Source organism: Phyllobates terribilis, unplaced genomic scaffold (assembly GCF_046119375.1).
Source record: "Phyllobates terribilis strain yellow unplaced genomic scaffold, ASM4611937v1 Scaffold_7__3_contigs__length_470593459, whole genome shotgun sequence".
NCBI classification, from domain to species: domain Eukaryota; kingdom Metazoa; phylum Chordata; class Amphibia; order Anura; family Dendrobatidae; genus Phyllobates; species Phyllobates terribilis.
In genome coordinates, this window is record NW_027362767.1 from 401,532,952 (window position 1) to 401,548,892 (window position 15,941).

At 46.1% G+C, this 15,941-nt stretch overlaps 1 protein-coding gene across 4 annotated transcripts in view; it reads right to left on the reverse strand.

Moving 5' to 3' along the window:
• The window catches only part of BICRA (BRD4 interacting chromatin remodeling complex associated protein), a 66,704-nt gene extending 63,205 nt beyond the window's left edge, over positions 1–3,499 (reverse strand). The window contains exons 1-2 of one of the 4 annotated variants that reach the window (XM_073641622.1): positions 3,369–3,480; positions 3,170–3,246 (exon numbers count right to left, since the gene is read on the reverse strand). The gene's annotated coding sequence lies outside the window, so the exon portion shown is untranslated. Of the gene's footprint in view, positions 1–3,169 lie in introns of all 4 variants that reach the window. The other 3 variants (XM_073641624.1, XM_073641623.1, XM_073641621.1) reach the window with 3 other exon arrangements.
• Between the last annotated feature and the right edge of the window lie 12,442 nt (positions 3,500–15,941).

A 15,941-nucleotide genomic window follows, 5' to 3' on the forward strand; every position in this document is an offset into this window, starting at 1 on the left:
TGACAGAATAATAATGACTTTCTACACGAATCCAGGAGCCCAAGTGGTAATTTTAGGGGTTCGGCAATAATTATTTTATTAAAAAAAAAAAAAAAAAAAACACCAAAAAGTTAGGTAACTAGTCTCAACTGTTTGCTCTTTTACTAGAGGCTTGGCCTGCAGATGTATGACATTTACAGCAAGTAATTGGAAAACGGACTAATTGTGGGGAGGTAAATAAAATAAAACAAAAATAAACAATACAAATACTCCCTCGCAGCACCGCTGTCCCCAGCAGTCTTATGTTTATCTCCTGCAGTGTTGATGTGCCATCCACCATGCACGTGACTGCTGCAGCCAATCACTGGCCTCAGCAATGATGTTTTCATATATATCACAAGACCAAAGAAACCAGTGATTGCCTGCAGCGGTCACGTGTCATTGCTTCTGGGCAAGTAAACAGAGATCAGAGGAGCCACTTTTTTTTTTAAGGCCTCTATTTACCAGGAAGCCAAAAGAGCATCCTTTAGGCCTCTGTATGACTGATACCTGACTGCAATGTCCTTTACAAAGGGCACCCCCAAAAAATAAACAAAACAAACTGTGCGGTATACATTTATTTTACTATGGACTGAGTGATCCGTGGAAAATATAGGACATGTCCGATTTTTATAAGAGGGTCGGATCAAAATTGGCAATGAAAGTCAATGGATCTTTAAAAAAAATGACATCCGAGCGCAGTCCGATTTTCACGGACTCTCAGAATGGAGAAGGTGGAGATTTTTTTTTTGCTCATTTCTCCACTTATGAGAAGAGTCCGATGACATTGATCAGTATAATCAGTCCGATTTTCTCGTATGTGAAAAATATCGGAATGAGGCCTAACTTATTGCGTACCGCTGTACGAGTTCTTGCGGGGTTTTTTGGATTGTAACCATAATTATGAGACAGGGTCTGCACATGGCTGCAGAATATGTTGGCGCTATATAAGCTAGGGGAAATAATTATCATCAGAATGAACATAAACTTATAAAACAATAAGTAAAAAAAAAACACAAAGGCTGCGTGCCCACGTAGCGTTTTTCAAGCGTTTACGCTGCGGAATTTCCGCAGCGTAAACGCTAAGTAATTTCCGCAGCGTAAACACTAAGTAATCCGCTCCCCATGGTCCCCAAGGGGATTCCGCAAGTTCTATGCCCACGCTGCGGATTTTTCCGCAGCGTTTATGCTGCGTTCAAAAATCCGCAGCATGTTCATTAATTTTGCGTTTCCGCAAGCGGAATTGCCTTGTGCAATGCATTAAAAACGCAAGGCAATTCCGCATGTGGTAAACGCGCGATAAACGCGCAATAAACGCGTGCGGAATTCCGCATGCGTTTTTCCGGGAGAGGACATGCGGAAATGAAGCAGAAATTTTCTGCTTCATTTCCGCAACCTGGGCACATAGCCAAAAAAAAAAACCTGCAAAAATTTCCAACTACATAAATTCTCCAGTATTACCACATTGCAAGCAGGGAAGGTGAAACCTCAGAATAGTAATTGGTAAGGAGTGGAAGGGGGCGGTTAAAGGGGGACCCCCTCAATCCCTCCAGATGTCATTCTATACAAAAACCTGCACCTTTTTTCACCATCAACTTCTCCATTCTCTATTTAAACTCACATGCCATATGAAATCCCGGCTACACATACAGTGGCAGAGCTGCTTGTATATTAGTAAACAGATGAAATATAACTCTCTCCCCTCTTACATGTGGGAAGCAATGAAAATCACAATCTCTTATCCCACCCCCCCTAAAAAAAAAGAAAAAAAAAAAAAAAAGTTAACCCTCTTTTCCATAGGACTTTATAAAGGGACACCCCACAGACATTATGACATACAGAATAAGTGATCCGCTGCATCAGTAATGTTTTTTAAGAATGGGGGGGGGGGGGGAGTCCACACTTTTTTAAAAAAAAAAACCTCATTCGGCCCCAATAAAAATCAAAAGGGTCGACCTGCTTTCCATTTACGCAACTGATGCAAGGGATCGCTTATTCAGGGGTCCATTCCGAAAAGGGCACAAAGCGGAATGTCGGAATGTCCGGACGTGTCAACAGAATCTTAGTCTATCAGGAGAATCCTGGTAAAAAATGTAAGGACAAAGGGGAACCCCGCACCGACAACTGGATATAAATGCATTACAAGTACGGCTGTATTTTATTTTTATAATATAACGAGCAGGAGGTGCCCCGATACAGAAGAGGAGAAGCGGAGTCTCCCATGCATTGGATTTCAGTGGGTGCATTACACACTAAACAGAATGGGGGGACCAGAGTGGGTTAAAGGGAAACCACGCCAATTCTTCTCAATTCCCCATAATAGGATGGGGAGACCAGAGCAGGTTAAAGGAAAACCACGCCAATTCTTCTTAATTCCCCATAATAGGATGGGGGGACCAGAGCAGGTTAAAGGGAAACCACACCAATTCTTCTCAATTCTCCATATAAACACAGGCTCCTTTTAGATATTCAACTAGAACACGCAGAGCACTCGCTAAACTTCAGATCATGTGAAATATGACGTGCATTCTACAAACCAGAACATGCAATATACCATCATAGTGATTGCACTGGAATTTAAAGGGGAACCCCCTCCGTCATATATTAATAAGTAAAATGATCACAGAAGCGTCCTATGCTTGGGAGGGTAGGGGTATCCCTAAGTCTATCAAGGGGGGGTTCCCAATTCTTTCTTATACTCCAGCAGGGGACCCCATGTTTACAGATGACATAAGCTTGTAATATTGGGGGGGAAGGGGTGGGGGAGATCAGCCATGGACACCCCCCATATTATAGACAGGGGGATGTGTGTGCATTGCATTCATATCACCAGGCCACAGACAAGGGGGTGCATGAGATTTGTAAGAGGGGGTGATCAGCATCTTGCTGCCCCCCACCTCCGGGCAGCACCCCACTATCTTGCATGAGAAGCCCCCATTGCATCCTGCAGACGTGACAGGCAGAAGAGGAGAGAGAGGGAGAGAGAGGGGGGTGAGATGCAGGAGAGCAGGGGCAGGGGGTGGTGTTGGGTGTAATTGGGGGCTGGGTGCTCCCCCTCTTTCCCCATCCCCGGCTGCTCCTGCTGAGGGTGCAGGTAAGGGCAGACTTATACAGATTTAAAGAGAAATTGCTACAATTGTAACAAACTCACCGCGGTGTTTGAGCAGCAGTCGGCCCGGGGTCTCCAAGTCATCCCAGCACGGGCTCTCAATGCAGGACCCAAGTGGCCTAGACACATAGAGGGTTAGTGCAAAGCCTGATGAGATGGTGCAGCTGCAGAGGGCACAGCTCTGCCCCCCAGCCCGCCACTGCCCTCAGATCACTTGCAAAAAGACCCCCAAGAAATTTACCTCTCATTTCCTTTAGGAAGGAAATTAAAAAAAAAAAAAATTGATCGCAGAGGGTTATTTTTTTCCCCACTTCCCACTCCTGAGTCTCCTCCCTTCTCTCCCCTCCTCCAAAACAATGGAACCCACCCAAATAGGAGGTGCTGGGAGGGGAGCTCTGCCCCCACACTGGGCACTGCCTGCTGCTGCTGCTGCTGACATTTACATGCAAATCAGCCCTGGGTGCAGACTACAGCTTGTCCTGCTGCACTGAAGGCTGCTGCAACTGCGCGCTCTCAAAAGTTTTTTGGAGCTTTGATTCCTGCAGAGGACTTGTATGACAAAAGCCATACCCCTCCCCCACACCAGGAGAAAGACAGCGCCAAGTCCTGAGTTACACCGAAGGATTTCTGCGCCGATCCCCATCACAACGATTATTTTATTGTTTTGCGGATTCAGAAATCTGATCGAAGTTAGGTTGCGGTCATACCGAGTTATTTTTTATTTTTTTTAGTGGAAACCGCAACTTTTTTTTTTTTGTTTTATTTACATTAACCTTTTTTTGCAGCCATTTTGACTTAAAACTCAAATCTGGAGCGATTTCCAGTGAGAATCTGTGACACATGGCTGAAATCACGTCAGGTTCCATAGATCCCCTTTAAATCTGTGTGCCCACCATGAGTTTTTGATGCGGATTTTTCAAAAACGCAACGTCTTATAGTTCCAGTAAAGTGGATGGAGTTATAGAAATCTCCTGCGCACAGCATAAACTGTGTCAGATCCGCAGCAGGTCAATTTCTCTTGCTGGTACAATGAGTTTTCTGTGCGGATTTTCCCCGTAGAGTAGACTTACATTAGAAACTCGTGTAATCCACACATGACTATCAATAAAGTTTTGTGAAAGCCAAATACTATCAAAAACAATATAGTATCAAAATAGTATGAAAAACAATATAGTATCAAAAACAAAGCAACTTTATTTAAAACACGACACACCAGCAAGAGACAAAAACCGCAGCAATAAAAATGCAAGTAACCTAATAGGTGCAGAAAATCTGAAACATCAAAGACTCACAAAAAGTTCATTGCAAGAACGTAGCCTAAATAACCGCAGCTCAGAAGTCGTTTAATGGCCCACCATTACCCACTGTTATGGAACCATTGGAGAAATCTATTTAGCTGGGGTCCTGGGTTCAAATCCCAACAAGGACAACATCTGTAAGGAGTTTGTATGTTCTCCCTGTGTTTGTGTGGGTTTCCTCCGGGTTCTCCGGTTTCCTCCCACACTCCAAAGACATACTGATAGGGAATGTAGATTGTGAGCCCCAATGGGGACAGTGATGATAATATCTGTAAAGTGCTGCAGAATTAATGGCGCTATATAAGTGAGTAAAATAAATAAATAATGAATTGTTTCCCCACTTGTATTATAAATTCTGGCGAAGGGTTACGACTTTTGGCTTTATCCAGACACGTGTATTCGGGATCCGCATACATGTATATCGCCATATGAAATGATGGTGCTATTGGCTGACTTTTTTTATGCAGAGATCAAAAAATCAGATTCTGTATGGAGTTAATCTTAATTCTCTTCCATCAGAAAAAATTAAAAGTCTACAACTGCCGTCATTCATGGTCCTAGTACTGACTGTGCAGTCCGGACTGAGCTCGGGGTCTCTTAATGGCTTCGTAGGCATATATTAAGCTGTCACGTTCAGGTCAGGAGACCCGCGGCCTGTCCGTGCATCACAATTTGTACTCAGATTGCGACGCTAGGATGTATGAGTCCAGTATTATTATTTTTTAAATGTTACATACTTTTTTTTTTTTTTTTTTTTACAAAACCTTACATTTCTAAAAGTTTAAAGTTTCCTATATATAAAAAAATAAATAAAAATAAACATATTTGGTATCCTGGTATCTGTAAAGGTCCGATTTATCAAGATATAAAAGTATATAAACCCTACAAAAAAATAATAAACATATTTAGTATCCTGGTATCTGTAAAAATCCAATTTATCAAAATATAAAAGTATATAAAGTCTGCAAAAAAAAATTAAAATAAACATATTTGGTATCCTAGTGTCTGTAAAAACCCAATTTATCAAAATATAAAAGTATATAAAGTCTACAAAAAAAATAAAAATAAACATATTTGGTATCCTAGTGTCTGTAAAAATTCGATCTATCAAGATATAAAAGTATATAAACCCTACAAAAATAATAAATAAAAAAATAAACATATTTCGTATCCTTGTGTCTGTAAAAGTCAGAATAAGGTATAAAATTATATAAACCCTACATTAAATGCCAAAAACTAAAAAAAAAAAGCCACAAATAGCTTTTTTCCGGTTGACGCACTCCTACCCCCACCCTAAAAGAAAAACTGCAATAAAAAAACTATATTACTATGTACCCAAAATGGTATCAATAAAAACATCTGCTCGATGCCATAATACAGCTGAACCGAAGGAAAAAAATAAAACATTACGCATCTCGGAAAATGGCGATACAAACTAAAATTTTACTTTTTTTTTTTTTTTTACAAAGTTTGGATCTTTTTAACCACTAAAATATAAATTAACTATAACTTTGGTGTCGCCAGAATCGTACAGAGCCGGAGAATAATATCACCAGCTTATTATTACCGCACAATGAACGCCGTAAAAAAAATTAAATGGTGGAATTGCATTTTTTTTTTCACCGTTTCATTACATTTGGATTTTTTTTTTCATTTTTCGGTACATTATACGGTAACTTGGTGTCAGAGGAAAAAAAGATGGGGCAAAAAAAAAAAAGCTAAAGGCACCCAATCATGAAGAGGTTAAACAGGAATGTGTAATATGTATACAAACAACTTTATTTACAATGTTCCGTTCACATAACAGAAGGTACATAACTCCTAGTACATGAGTGTCCTGTGTCCCCTCTGCCCCAGGAATGTCATGTGTAGTGGGCACTAAAGGCAGTAGACGCACAGGCTGTTTACACACAGCTCCCGGCCGCCCAGCACTTCTGCTTCCTCGCTCAGTACACAGCGTATTTATGTTTCTAGCTCTCCACACAGGCAGTGATGAAGTCGCCTATAGCCGGGGTCCTAGCTGGAACCATTATAAACTGGTTCTGCCAGAGAGGTAACAACTCACTGTGATTGGCTCAGGTGAAGTGGGCGTGTCTTCGTGGGCCACCCTACTGACCGAATGGGCGTGTTAAGAGTGATTGACAGCCGTGCGTCATAATTAATCAAGGGGGAGGGGCGGATGGTTTGTTTGTACGCTGCCATTGGCCAGATTTGAACGGCACAATGTCCTGACAGGGATGGGTGCGCGAGGACACTATATAAAGTGCGAGCTTAGAGCTGTGCGGGGTCACTGTGTGACTGTGCCGACCACGGGGGTGCGGGCAGGTCTCAGCGCAGAGGGCCGGAGCTCCACTCGCTTTACGGCCGCTCGTGCTGCGCTGTTAGTGTCCCTTGTCATCTTGCCACATGTTTACCAATAGATAACAGTTCCGCAGCTTATTTTCCCAGGACTATGTGTTGTGCTGCTCCTGTTATTCCTCCTGGAAATGTATTAATAATTTTGGTCTTTACTGTTCACTCTAGCGAGGCTGGGGGGGGGACCTGATGTTGTCAAGGGTGGAGCTGTAATGCCCTGTTGTCAATTTACCCCCATCCACGGGAGTATAAGGGTATAGACGAGGAACCCCACTGACCATGAGAGAATAAGGGTACATACGAGGACCCCCCGACCAGGAGAGTATACGGGTAAATACGAGGACCCCCCCCCACACACTAGGAGAGTATAAGGGTAAATACGAGGACCCCCCCCGACTAGGAGAGTATAAGGGTATATACGAGGACCCCCCTCCGACTAGGAGAGTATAAGGGAATATACGAGGACCCCCCCCCCCAAACAGGAGAGTATAAGGGAATATACGAGGACCCCCCCCCAAACAGGAGAGTATAAGGGTAAATACGAGGACCCCCCCGACTAGAAGAGTATAAGGGAATATACGAGGACCCCCCCCAAACAGGAGAGTATAAGGGTAAATACGAGGACCCCCACTGACCAGGAGAGTATAAGGGTATATACAAGGACCCCCCTGACCTGGATAGTATAATGGTATATACGAGGACCCCCCTGACAAAGCGCGTATAAGGGTATATACGAGGACCCCCATGACCAGGAGAGTATAAGGGTATATATGAGGACCCCCCTGACCAGGAGAGTATAAGGGTATATACGAGGACCCCCCCTGACCAGGAGCGTATAAGGGTATATACGAGGACCCCCATGACCAGGAGAGTATAAGGGTATATATGAGGACCCCCCTGACCAGGAGTGTATAAGGGTACATACGAAGACCCCCTGACCAGGAGTGTATAAGGGTATATACGAGGACCCCCCCATGACCAGGAGAGTATAAGGGTACATACGAGGACCCCCCTGACCAGGAGTGTATAAGGGTATATACGAGGACCCCCCATGACCAGGAGTGTATAAGGGTATATACGAGGACCCCCATGACCAGGAGAGTATAAGGGTATATATGAGGACCCCCTGACCAGGAGAGTATAAGGGTATATACGAGGACCCCCCCTGACCAGGAGCGTATAAGGGTATATACGAGGACCCCCATGACCAGGAGAGTATAAGGGTATATACTAGGACCCCCCTGACCAGGAGTGTATAAGGGTACATACGAGGACCCCCCTGACCAGGAGTGTATGAGGGTATATACGAGGACCCCCCCATGACCAGGAGAGTATAAGGGTACATACGAGGACCCCCCTGACCAGGAGTGTATAAGGGTATATACGAGGACCCTCCATGACCAGGAGTGTATAAGGGTATATAGGAGAACCCCCTGACCAGGAGAGTATAAGGGTATATACGAGGACCCCCCCTGACCAGGAGCGTATAAGGGTATATACGAGGACCCCCATGACCAGGAGAGTATAAGGGTATATATGAGGACCCCCTGACCAGGAGAGTATAAGGGTACATACGAGGACCCCCCTGACCAGGAGTGTATAAGGGTATATACGAGGACCCCCCCATGACCAGGAGAGTATAAGGGTACATACGAGGACCCCCCTGACCAGGAGTGTATAAGGGTATATACGAGGACCCCCCATGACCAGGAGTGTATAAGGGTATATACGAGGATCCCCCATGACCAGGAGAGTATAAGGGTACATACGAGGACCCCCCTGACCAGGAGTGTATGAGGGTACATACGAGGACCCCCCTGACCAGGAGTGTATGAGGGTATATACGAGGACCCCCCCATGACCAGGAGAGTATAAGGGTACATACGAGGACCCCCCAGACCAGGAGTGTATAAGGGTATATACGAGGACCCCCCTGACCAGGAGAGTATAAGGGTATATACGATGACCCCCCCTGACCAGGAGCGTATAAGGGTATATACGAGGACCCCCATGACCAGGAGAGTATAAGGGTATATATGAGGACCCCCCTGACCAGGAGAGTATAAGGGTATATACGAGGACCCCCCCTGACCAGGAGCGTATAAGGGTATATACGAGGACCCCCATGACCAGGAGAGTATAAGGGTATATATGAGGACCCCCCTGACCAGGAGTGTATAAGGGTACATACGAAGACCCCCTGACCAGGAGTGTATAAGGGTATATACGAGGACCCCCCCATGACCAGGAGAGTATAAGGGTACATACGAGGACCCCCCTGACCAGGAGTGTATAAGGGTATATACGAGGACCCCCCATGACCAGGAGTGTATAAGGGTATATACGAGGACCCCCATGACCAGGAGAGTATAAGGGTATATATGAGGACCCCCTGACCAGGAGAGTATAAGGGTATATACGAGGACCCCCCCTGACCAGGAGCGTATAAGGGTATATACGAGGACCCCCATGACCAGGAGAGTATAAGGGTATATACTAGGACCCCCCTGACCAGGAGTGTATAAGGGTACATACGAGGACCCCCCTGACCAGGAGTGTATGAGGGTATATACGAGGACCCCCCCATGACCAGGAGAGTATAAGGGTACATACGAGGACCCCCCTGACCAGGAGTGTATAAGGGTATATACGAGGACCCTCCATGACCAGGAGTGTATAAGGGTATATAGGAGAACCCCCTGACCAGGAGAGTATAAGGGTATATACGAGGACCCCCCCTGACCAGGAGCGTATAAGGGTATATACGAGGACCCCCATGACCAGGAGAGTATAAGGGTATATATGAGGACCCCCTGACCAGGAGAGTATAAGGGTACATACGAGGACCCCCCTGACCAGGAGTGTATAAGGGTATATACGAGGACCCCCCCATGACCAGGAGAGTATAAGGGTACATACGAGGACCCCCCTGACCAGGAGTGTATAAGGGTATATACGAGGACCCCCCATGACCAGGAGTGTATAAGGGTATATACGAGGATCCCCCATGACCAGGAGAGTATAAGGGTACATACGAGGACCCCCATGACCAGGAGTGTATGAGGGTACATACGAGGACCCCCCTGACCAGGAGTGTATGAGGGTATATACGAGGACCCCCCCATGACCAGGAGAGTATAAGGGTACATACGAGGACCCCCCAGACCAGGAGTGTATAAGGGTATATACGAGGACCCCCCTGACCAGGAGAGTATAAGGGTATATACGATGACCCCCCCTGACCAGGAGCGTATAAGGGTATATACGAGGACCCCCATGACCAGGAGAGTATAAGGGTATATATGAGGACCCCCCCTGACCAGGAGAGTATAAGGGTACATACGAGGACCCCCCTGACCAGGAGTGTATAAGGGTATATACGAGGACCCCCCCATGACCAGGAGAGTATAAGGGTACATACGAGGACCCCCCTGACCAGGAGTGTATAAGGGTATATACGAGGACCCCCCATGACCAGGAGTGTATAAGGGTATATACGAGGACCCCCCATGACCAGGAGTGTATAAGGGTATATACGAGGATCCCCCATGACCAGGAGTGTATAAGGGTATATACGAGGATCCCCCATGACCAGGAGAGTATAAGGGTACATACGAGGACCCCCCCCTGACCAGGAGTGTATAAGGGTAAATACGAGGACTCCCACTGACCAGGAGAGTATAAGGGTATATACGAGGACCTCCCTGACCAGGAGAGTATAAGGGTACATACGAGGACCCTCCATGACCAGGAGAGTATAAGGGTATATACGAGGACCCCCCTGACAAGGAGAGTATAAGGGTACATACGAGGACCCCCCCTAACCAGGAGTGTATAAGGGTAAATACGAGGACTCCCACTGACCAGGAGAGTATAAGGGTATATACGAGGACCCCCCTGACCAGGAGAGTATAAGGGTATATACGAGGACCCCCCGTGACCAGGAGAGTATAAGGGTACATATGAGGACCCCCCCCCTGACCAGGAGTGTATAAGGGTAAATACGAGGACCCCCCACTGACCAGGAGAGTATAAGGGTACATACGAGGACCCCCCCTGACCAGGAGTGTATAAGGGTAAATACGAGGACTCCCACTGACCAGGAGAGTATAAGGATATATACGAGGACCCCCCTGACCAGGAGAGTATAAAGGTATATACGAGGACCCCCCATGACCAGGAGAGTATAAGGGTACATATGAGGACCCCCCATGACCAGGAGTGTATAAGGGTATATACCAGGTGAATGATTCATTCCCTTTAAGTTTTCGGCCTAAAGGTTTTGTTGCAACCTGTTTGCTGGATAGGCGATAACTTGATGACCGCTGGGACCCCCACCGTCCTCCATAAAAGCCCACCACTCTATTCATTGTCTATGGGACTGCTGGAGATACCCATAAACATGGCTGAATGACATAGAGTGGTCGCTCGCTGCTCGGTGCTTCATGTAGGAGGAATGAGCAATAGTTATACCCTTCCCTGAAAACAATGGCTGATCAGCTTGTCCTGTGGACAGATAAGGGATGTCCAAATCAGACTACCCCTTTAGTTAAATGCACCTTTAAGTCAACTCAATGAAGAAAATGGAAACCATATAAAAGACTCAAGCGTAAACATTAGGGGCGTTTTTTTTTTGCTTGAAATCATGTATTTTGGGACATTCGGTGTGAAAAAAATCGATCATCTGAACAGCCCTATTGAATAGCATTGATCCAAATGCTGCCTGTTTTTTTCACAGACAGCCCTTTGGACCCGAAAATACGGTCGTGTGAACGTAGCCTCAAACTGAGCTAAAACTTTATGGAAAACCAGCTGAGAGGAGCTTAGAAAAAGGAAGATAAGAGTTACATACCTTTCCATCTGAATGAGCTCGCTGATGGAGTCTCACTTAACTCAGCTGCCAGCAATGTGTAGGGAAACAAATAGCAGGTAAAAGTCAAACCGTGCACAATTTATTTTTAATGAAACCCAGTTGCAAAGTTATTTTAGCCCCAAATACCTACATTTAAGTAAAAAAAAAAATGTCCCCATATCCTTTAACCCCAGACGTCATTGATTCGTGCAGGTTACCCTGATGCCTCTGACTGTGAGCTGCAGCAGGACGAGACCTCAGGTCCTTGTGGAAAAATAATAGCATGCACAATGCACAGGAAAGTCAGGTAGCGGCATGGCAGGCTGATCCCTCTTTAGTCCTCCAGGTCAGACGTCATTGACTCGTGCAGGTCGCCCTGGCACCCTGATGCCTGAGACAGTGAGCGGCAGCTGGACGAGACCTCAGGTCCTTGTGGACAAAATTACAGCATGCACTATTTTTTTGTGATTTACGGACCAGAATAGTGCATGGAATCGCAGGCAGCTCTTGCACCCTAACAAAGCTGCACACTGAGCCGTCACATCCGCAATATGCAGATGTGACTGGCCCTATTATTACAATGCTCTCCTGAACCCGGCCTTAAAGGGGATATCTCTACATGACAACCCCTTTTAATGCTGATGCCTGATCACTGTGGGTTTCATGTCAAAAATCCATCTGACCCCTGTAGGAAAATCATTTGCCCACCAAAGCGAGAAGCAGTGTTTACTCCTGCACCTGCTCAGAGTGGGTTCCCATGTAGCCAAAATTCTCCATGACATCTAGGTATTCGGACAGGTGTCGTAACAAGACAGCCCTTTCACAGCAACATAGCATTTGTTACACGTCCATTTGCAATACAACAATGTCCCCTGTAGAAAGAAACCTTTGTCCCCAGGTCTAATAAAGTGATATTGTAATCCTGCCTCTGATGATAAGGAGGCTACTGAAAACTCTTCATGATATGAAAAAAATCACAATGCCAACATATTTATTAAAAAAAAATAAAAAAATACATGTAAAATAAAAAAAAAATCTAATTTTAACCAATAGGTCATTTTCTGATGATAGTTTCACTGCCTGGCTTCTGACATTTGGACAGACCGAGCAAGAACGTTTGTAGGAATGATTGGGGGTAGTATTACGGCCCAATTTTTAGCACTGTTGTGTTACAGTATATATAAAATTACTTTTCCTCATGTCTAGCTTAAAGTTTTTTGGGGCCACCGTCACTTCTTTTTCTATATATCTCATCTTATGGCCCTTGAAAATGAAATGTGTAATTAACGTTCTCTTCTGATTCTGCACCGATCCTCTCAATTGTCACGTGACGGCTCTACACAGCATCAGCCATCTTCCTGTGACGACCTGTCGACTGAGCGCTTCCCTCACTTCCACTCTGACCTGTCGATGGGATGTCACAGCTGATGTCATCTTGATTAACAGCCGGCTGGAGGACGAGACTCCTGAACCTAGCGGCAGGCATCCTTGTAGTGCCATTGCAAGAAAATAGGCAAGCAAAAAGCACACATAAAAAAATATTGTGGATGACTTTTGTATTACAAACCAGCACAGATTAGTTTATAAAAATAAATGGAGTATAAAGTTCAGGGTCAGGGTGGAGCTCAGTTGAGAGGGGAGCATGGCCGAGAACGGCCAACAAATTCATCATCTGTTAGGTTCATTAGGGGTGGTGGATTCTCTAAGTGCCAGGTCTGCCCCGGGGGCGTTGACGCTGCAAGCAGGAAGGCACGTGGGCAGCGAGGACTTGCAACACACAGAACTCTCAGGCGCAGCAGGACGAAAGAAGTGGAACCCAGCAGCGATGAAATGCAAGCACAAATACAAAAGTCACAGATGGTGGAGCACACCAAACATAGGAATAGAGTCTCAATTCCAAGACAAAGATGTGTCTTAATGGGCCTTAAATAGGTCTTGCAACTTGCAAAATCCGACGTGGAGCACAACAGAGGGCAGCGGACCCAGGGGAAGAAAGCGAAGCTGGGAATACCCTGGACAGATGTGTAGGATCCTAATTTACACCACCATAAATGATGACAGAAATCTACTCTTAATAAATGAGGTGCATCTTACTCCATCATACCGCAAAATGCCAATCTTGATCCATCGGAAATTAAGTTGTTTGAGGCTTGTTGCTGCTCGACAGATCATCGTGTAGCCCTAGCTAAAGCTCTCGCACAAGGCAAACCTGTTATCTCCATGTACTTGGCAGCTTCAGTGCCACTGCAGAATCTGCCACTGCAGAATCCAGGCTGCCTCTCCTTACAGCATCAGAATGGCAGGCACTGCACTAAATAAGGAAAGTGCCTCTGACTGTGGTGCCTCTCCCCAGGCCATGTCGTTTGGTGGTCCTCTCCGCTGCCCCTTACTAACCAGAGAGAAATTGGAAGTCTCCGAAGGGACCAATAAAGTAAAAGGGACGGCCGTCACAAGACATCCCATAGGTATATAAACCTGGAGACGTCCCAACCTCCTTCCTTTCCCCTGTGGTCCCGGAATCAAAGTATCAACTAAACTCCCAGTGTCAGAACCCAAGGACCCCGGTGAGCGTAACCGTGATGGGCCCCTGGCTAGACCGATATCCTAAAAAAGATGTGGCAGTTACGTTTTGGCTTCACACACTTTTTTTTATCCCATTCAAGCTCAATAAATCGCCCACCTTCGCAAATAACCTATAATCCGCAAGAGAACACCCCAAAATACTTAGAGAACAAATCCAAAAGAATAGCAGGCCCCTTCCCACACCCACCATTCAGCAACCTGAGAGTTTCCCCGTTGGGAATAATCCCCAAAAAAGAGGCAGGTTCATTCTGCCTGATACACCATCTGTCATACCCCAAAGGAGATTCGGTGAATAACGGTATTTCGTCGGAAGACGCCTCGGTCTCCTACGCGTCCTTCGACAGAGCAGTAACGCTAGTACGCAATGCGGGGTCAGGAGCGCTGCTCGCAAAATCTGACATAGAATCCGCCTTTCGCCTACTACCGGTACACCCAGATTGCTGCCACCTGTTGGGATAACAAGTGGACAACAACTACTTCTACGACACTTGCCTCCCAATGGGTTGTTCAATATCTTGCTCTTACTTCGAGCTATTCAATTCCTTCCTGGAGTGGGTGTTGAGGCACGAAACTGGCAATAGGTCCGTCATCTATTACCTAGACGACTTCCTATTCGTTGGACCCAAAAACTCAAACCAATACCAATTACTACTGAACAAATTTAAAAACAGCTTGGTTAGGCAACGGTTCGGAGTTCCACTCTGCCCAACAAAAACCGTAGGCCCCACAACAAAGCTGTAGCTCTTAGACATCGAAATTGACACCACGGCAAGTTTGTTCTGCCTCGCCCAGAAAAAAATACAAAAAACATTACACCTGATCGAGGGCATTTGCGCAGTACGGAAAGTAACCCTACAGGAGATGCAAGAATTACCAGGGCTCCTCGTGTTTGATAGCCGGGTGATGCCAGTCGGCAGGGTCTTTTCTCGACGCTTATCGCTCGCAACAAAAGGAGCGTCAAAACCGAGTCATAAAATCAGAATCAACAGACAGCTACGGGCGGACTTAGAAGTTTGGAAAACCTTATTACAGTCATTCAACGGTCACACGTTATTCATATCAGCAGAAACCTCCAACCGTGACCTAAAACTATTCACCTGGGCAGCAGAATCGGGCGGCTACGCAGCAATACTAGACATCCAGTGGAGCACAGGCCTATGGCCCCCTACTGGGCAGAGCAAGGACTGACAAAAAAACAAACGCTCCTCGAACTCTTTCCAATAGTAGAACTATTGCGCACGTGCCTGGCTAACAAAAACATCCGTTTCCAAACAAAAAACACCAGCCTGGCGCACTGCATAAACAAGATGGCATCGTTGTCCCCTCCAGTGCTAGGCCTCCTATGCCGGCTAGCACTCCTGTGCCTAAACTACAATATATGGGTCCGCACTAGCCACGGCCCGGAGGGGAATAACGCTACTGCTAACGCATTGTCACAATTCAATTGGCAGGTTTTCAGAGAGCTCCTCCCCAGCGCCCATCCATCGGGCTCCCTCTGCTCCTCCTCCCTCTGGGATCTAGTGGCGAACAACTGATGGCACTAATCCCAGTGTCAGTCGCGCCGTCGACGTGGCAAGAATACGGTAAGGCATGGAAAGAGTGGCAGGCAGACGAATTGACCAATGTGACCAAGCAAGATTCGAAGTCACCATCGAATTTATCCACCAGCTAGTGAAGAGAGGCATATCTGGGTCGTCGGCACAGCAGTGACTGGCCGGAGTGGCAT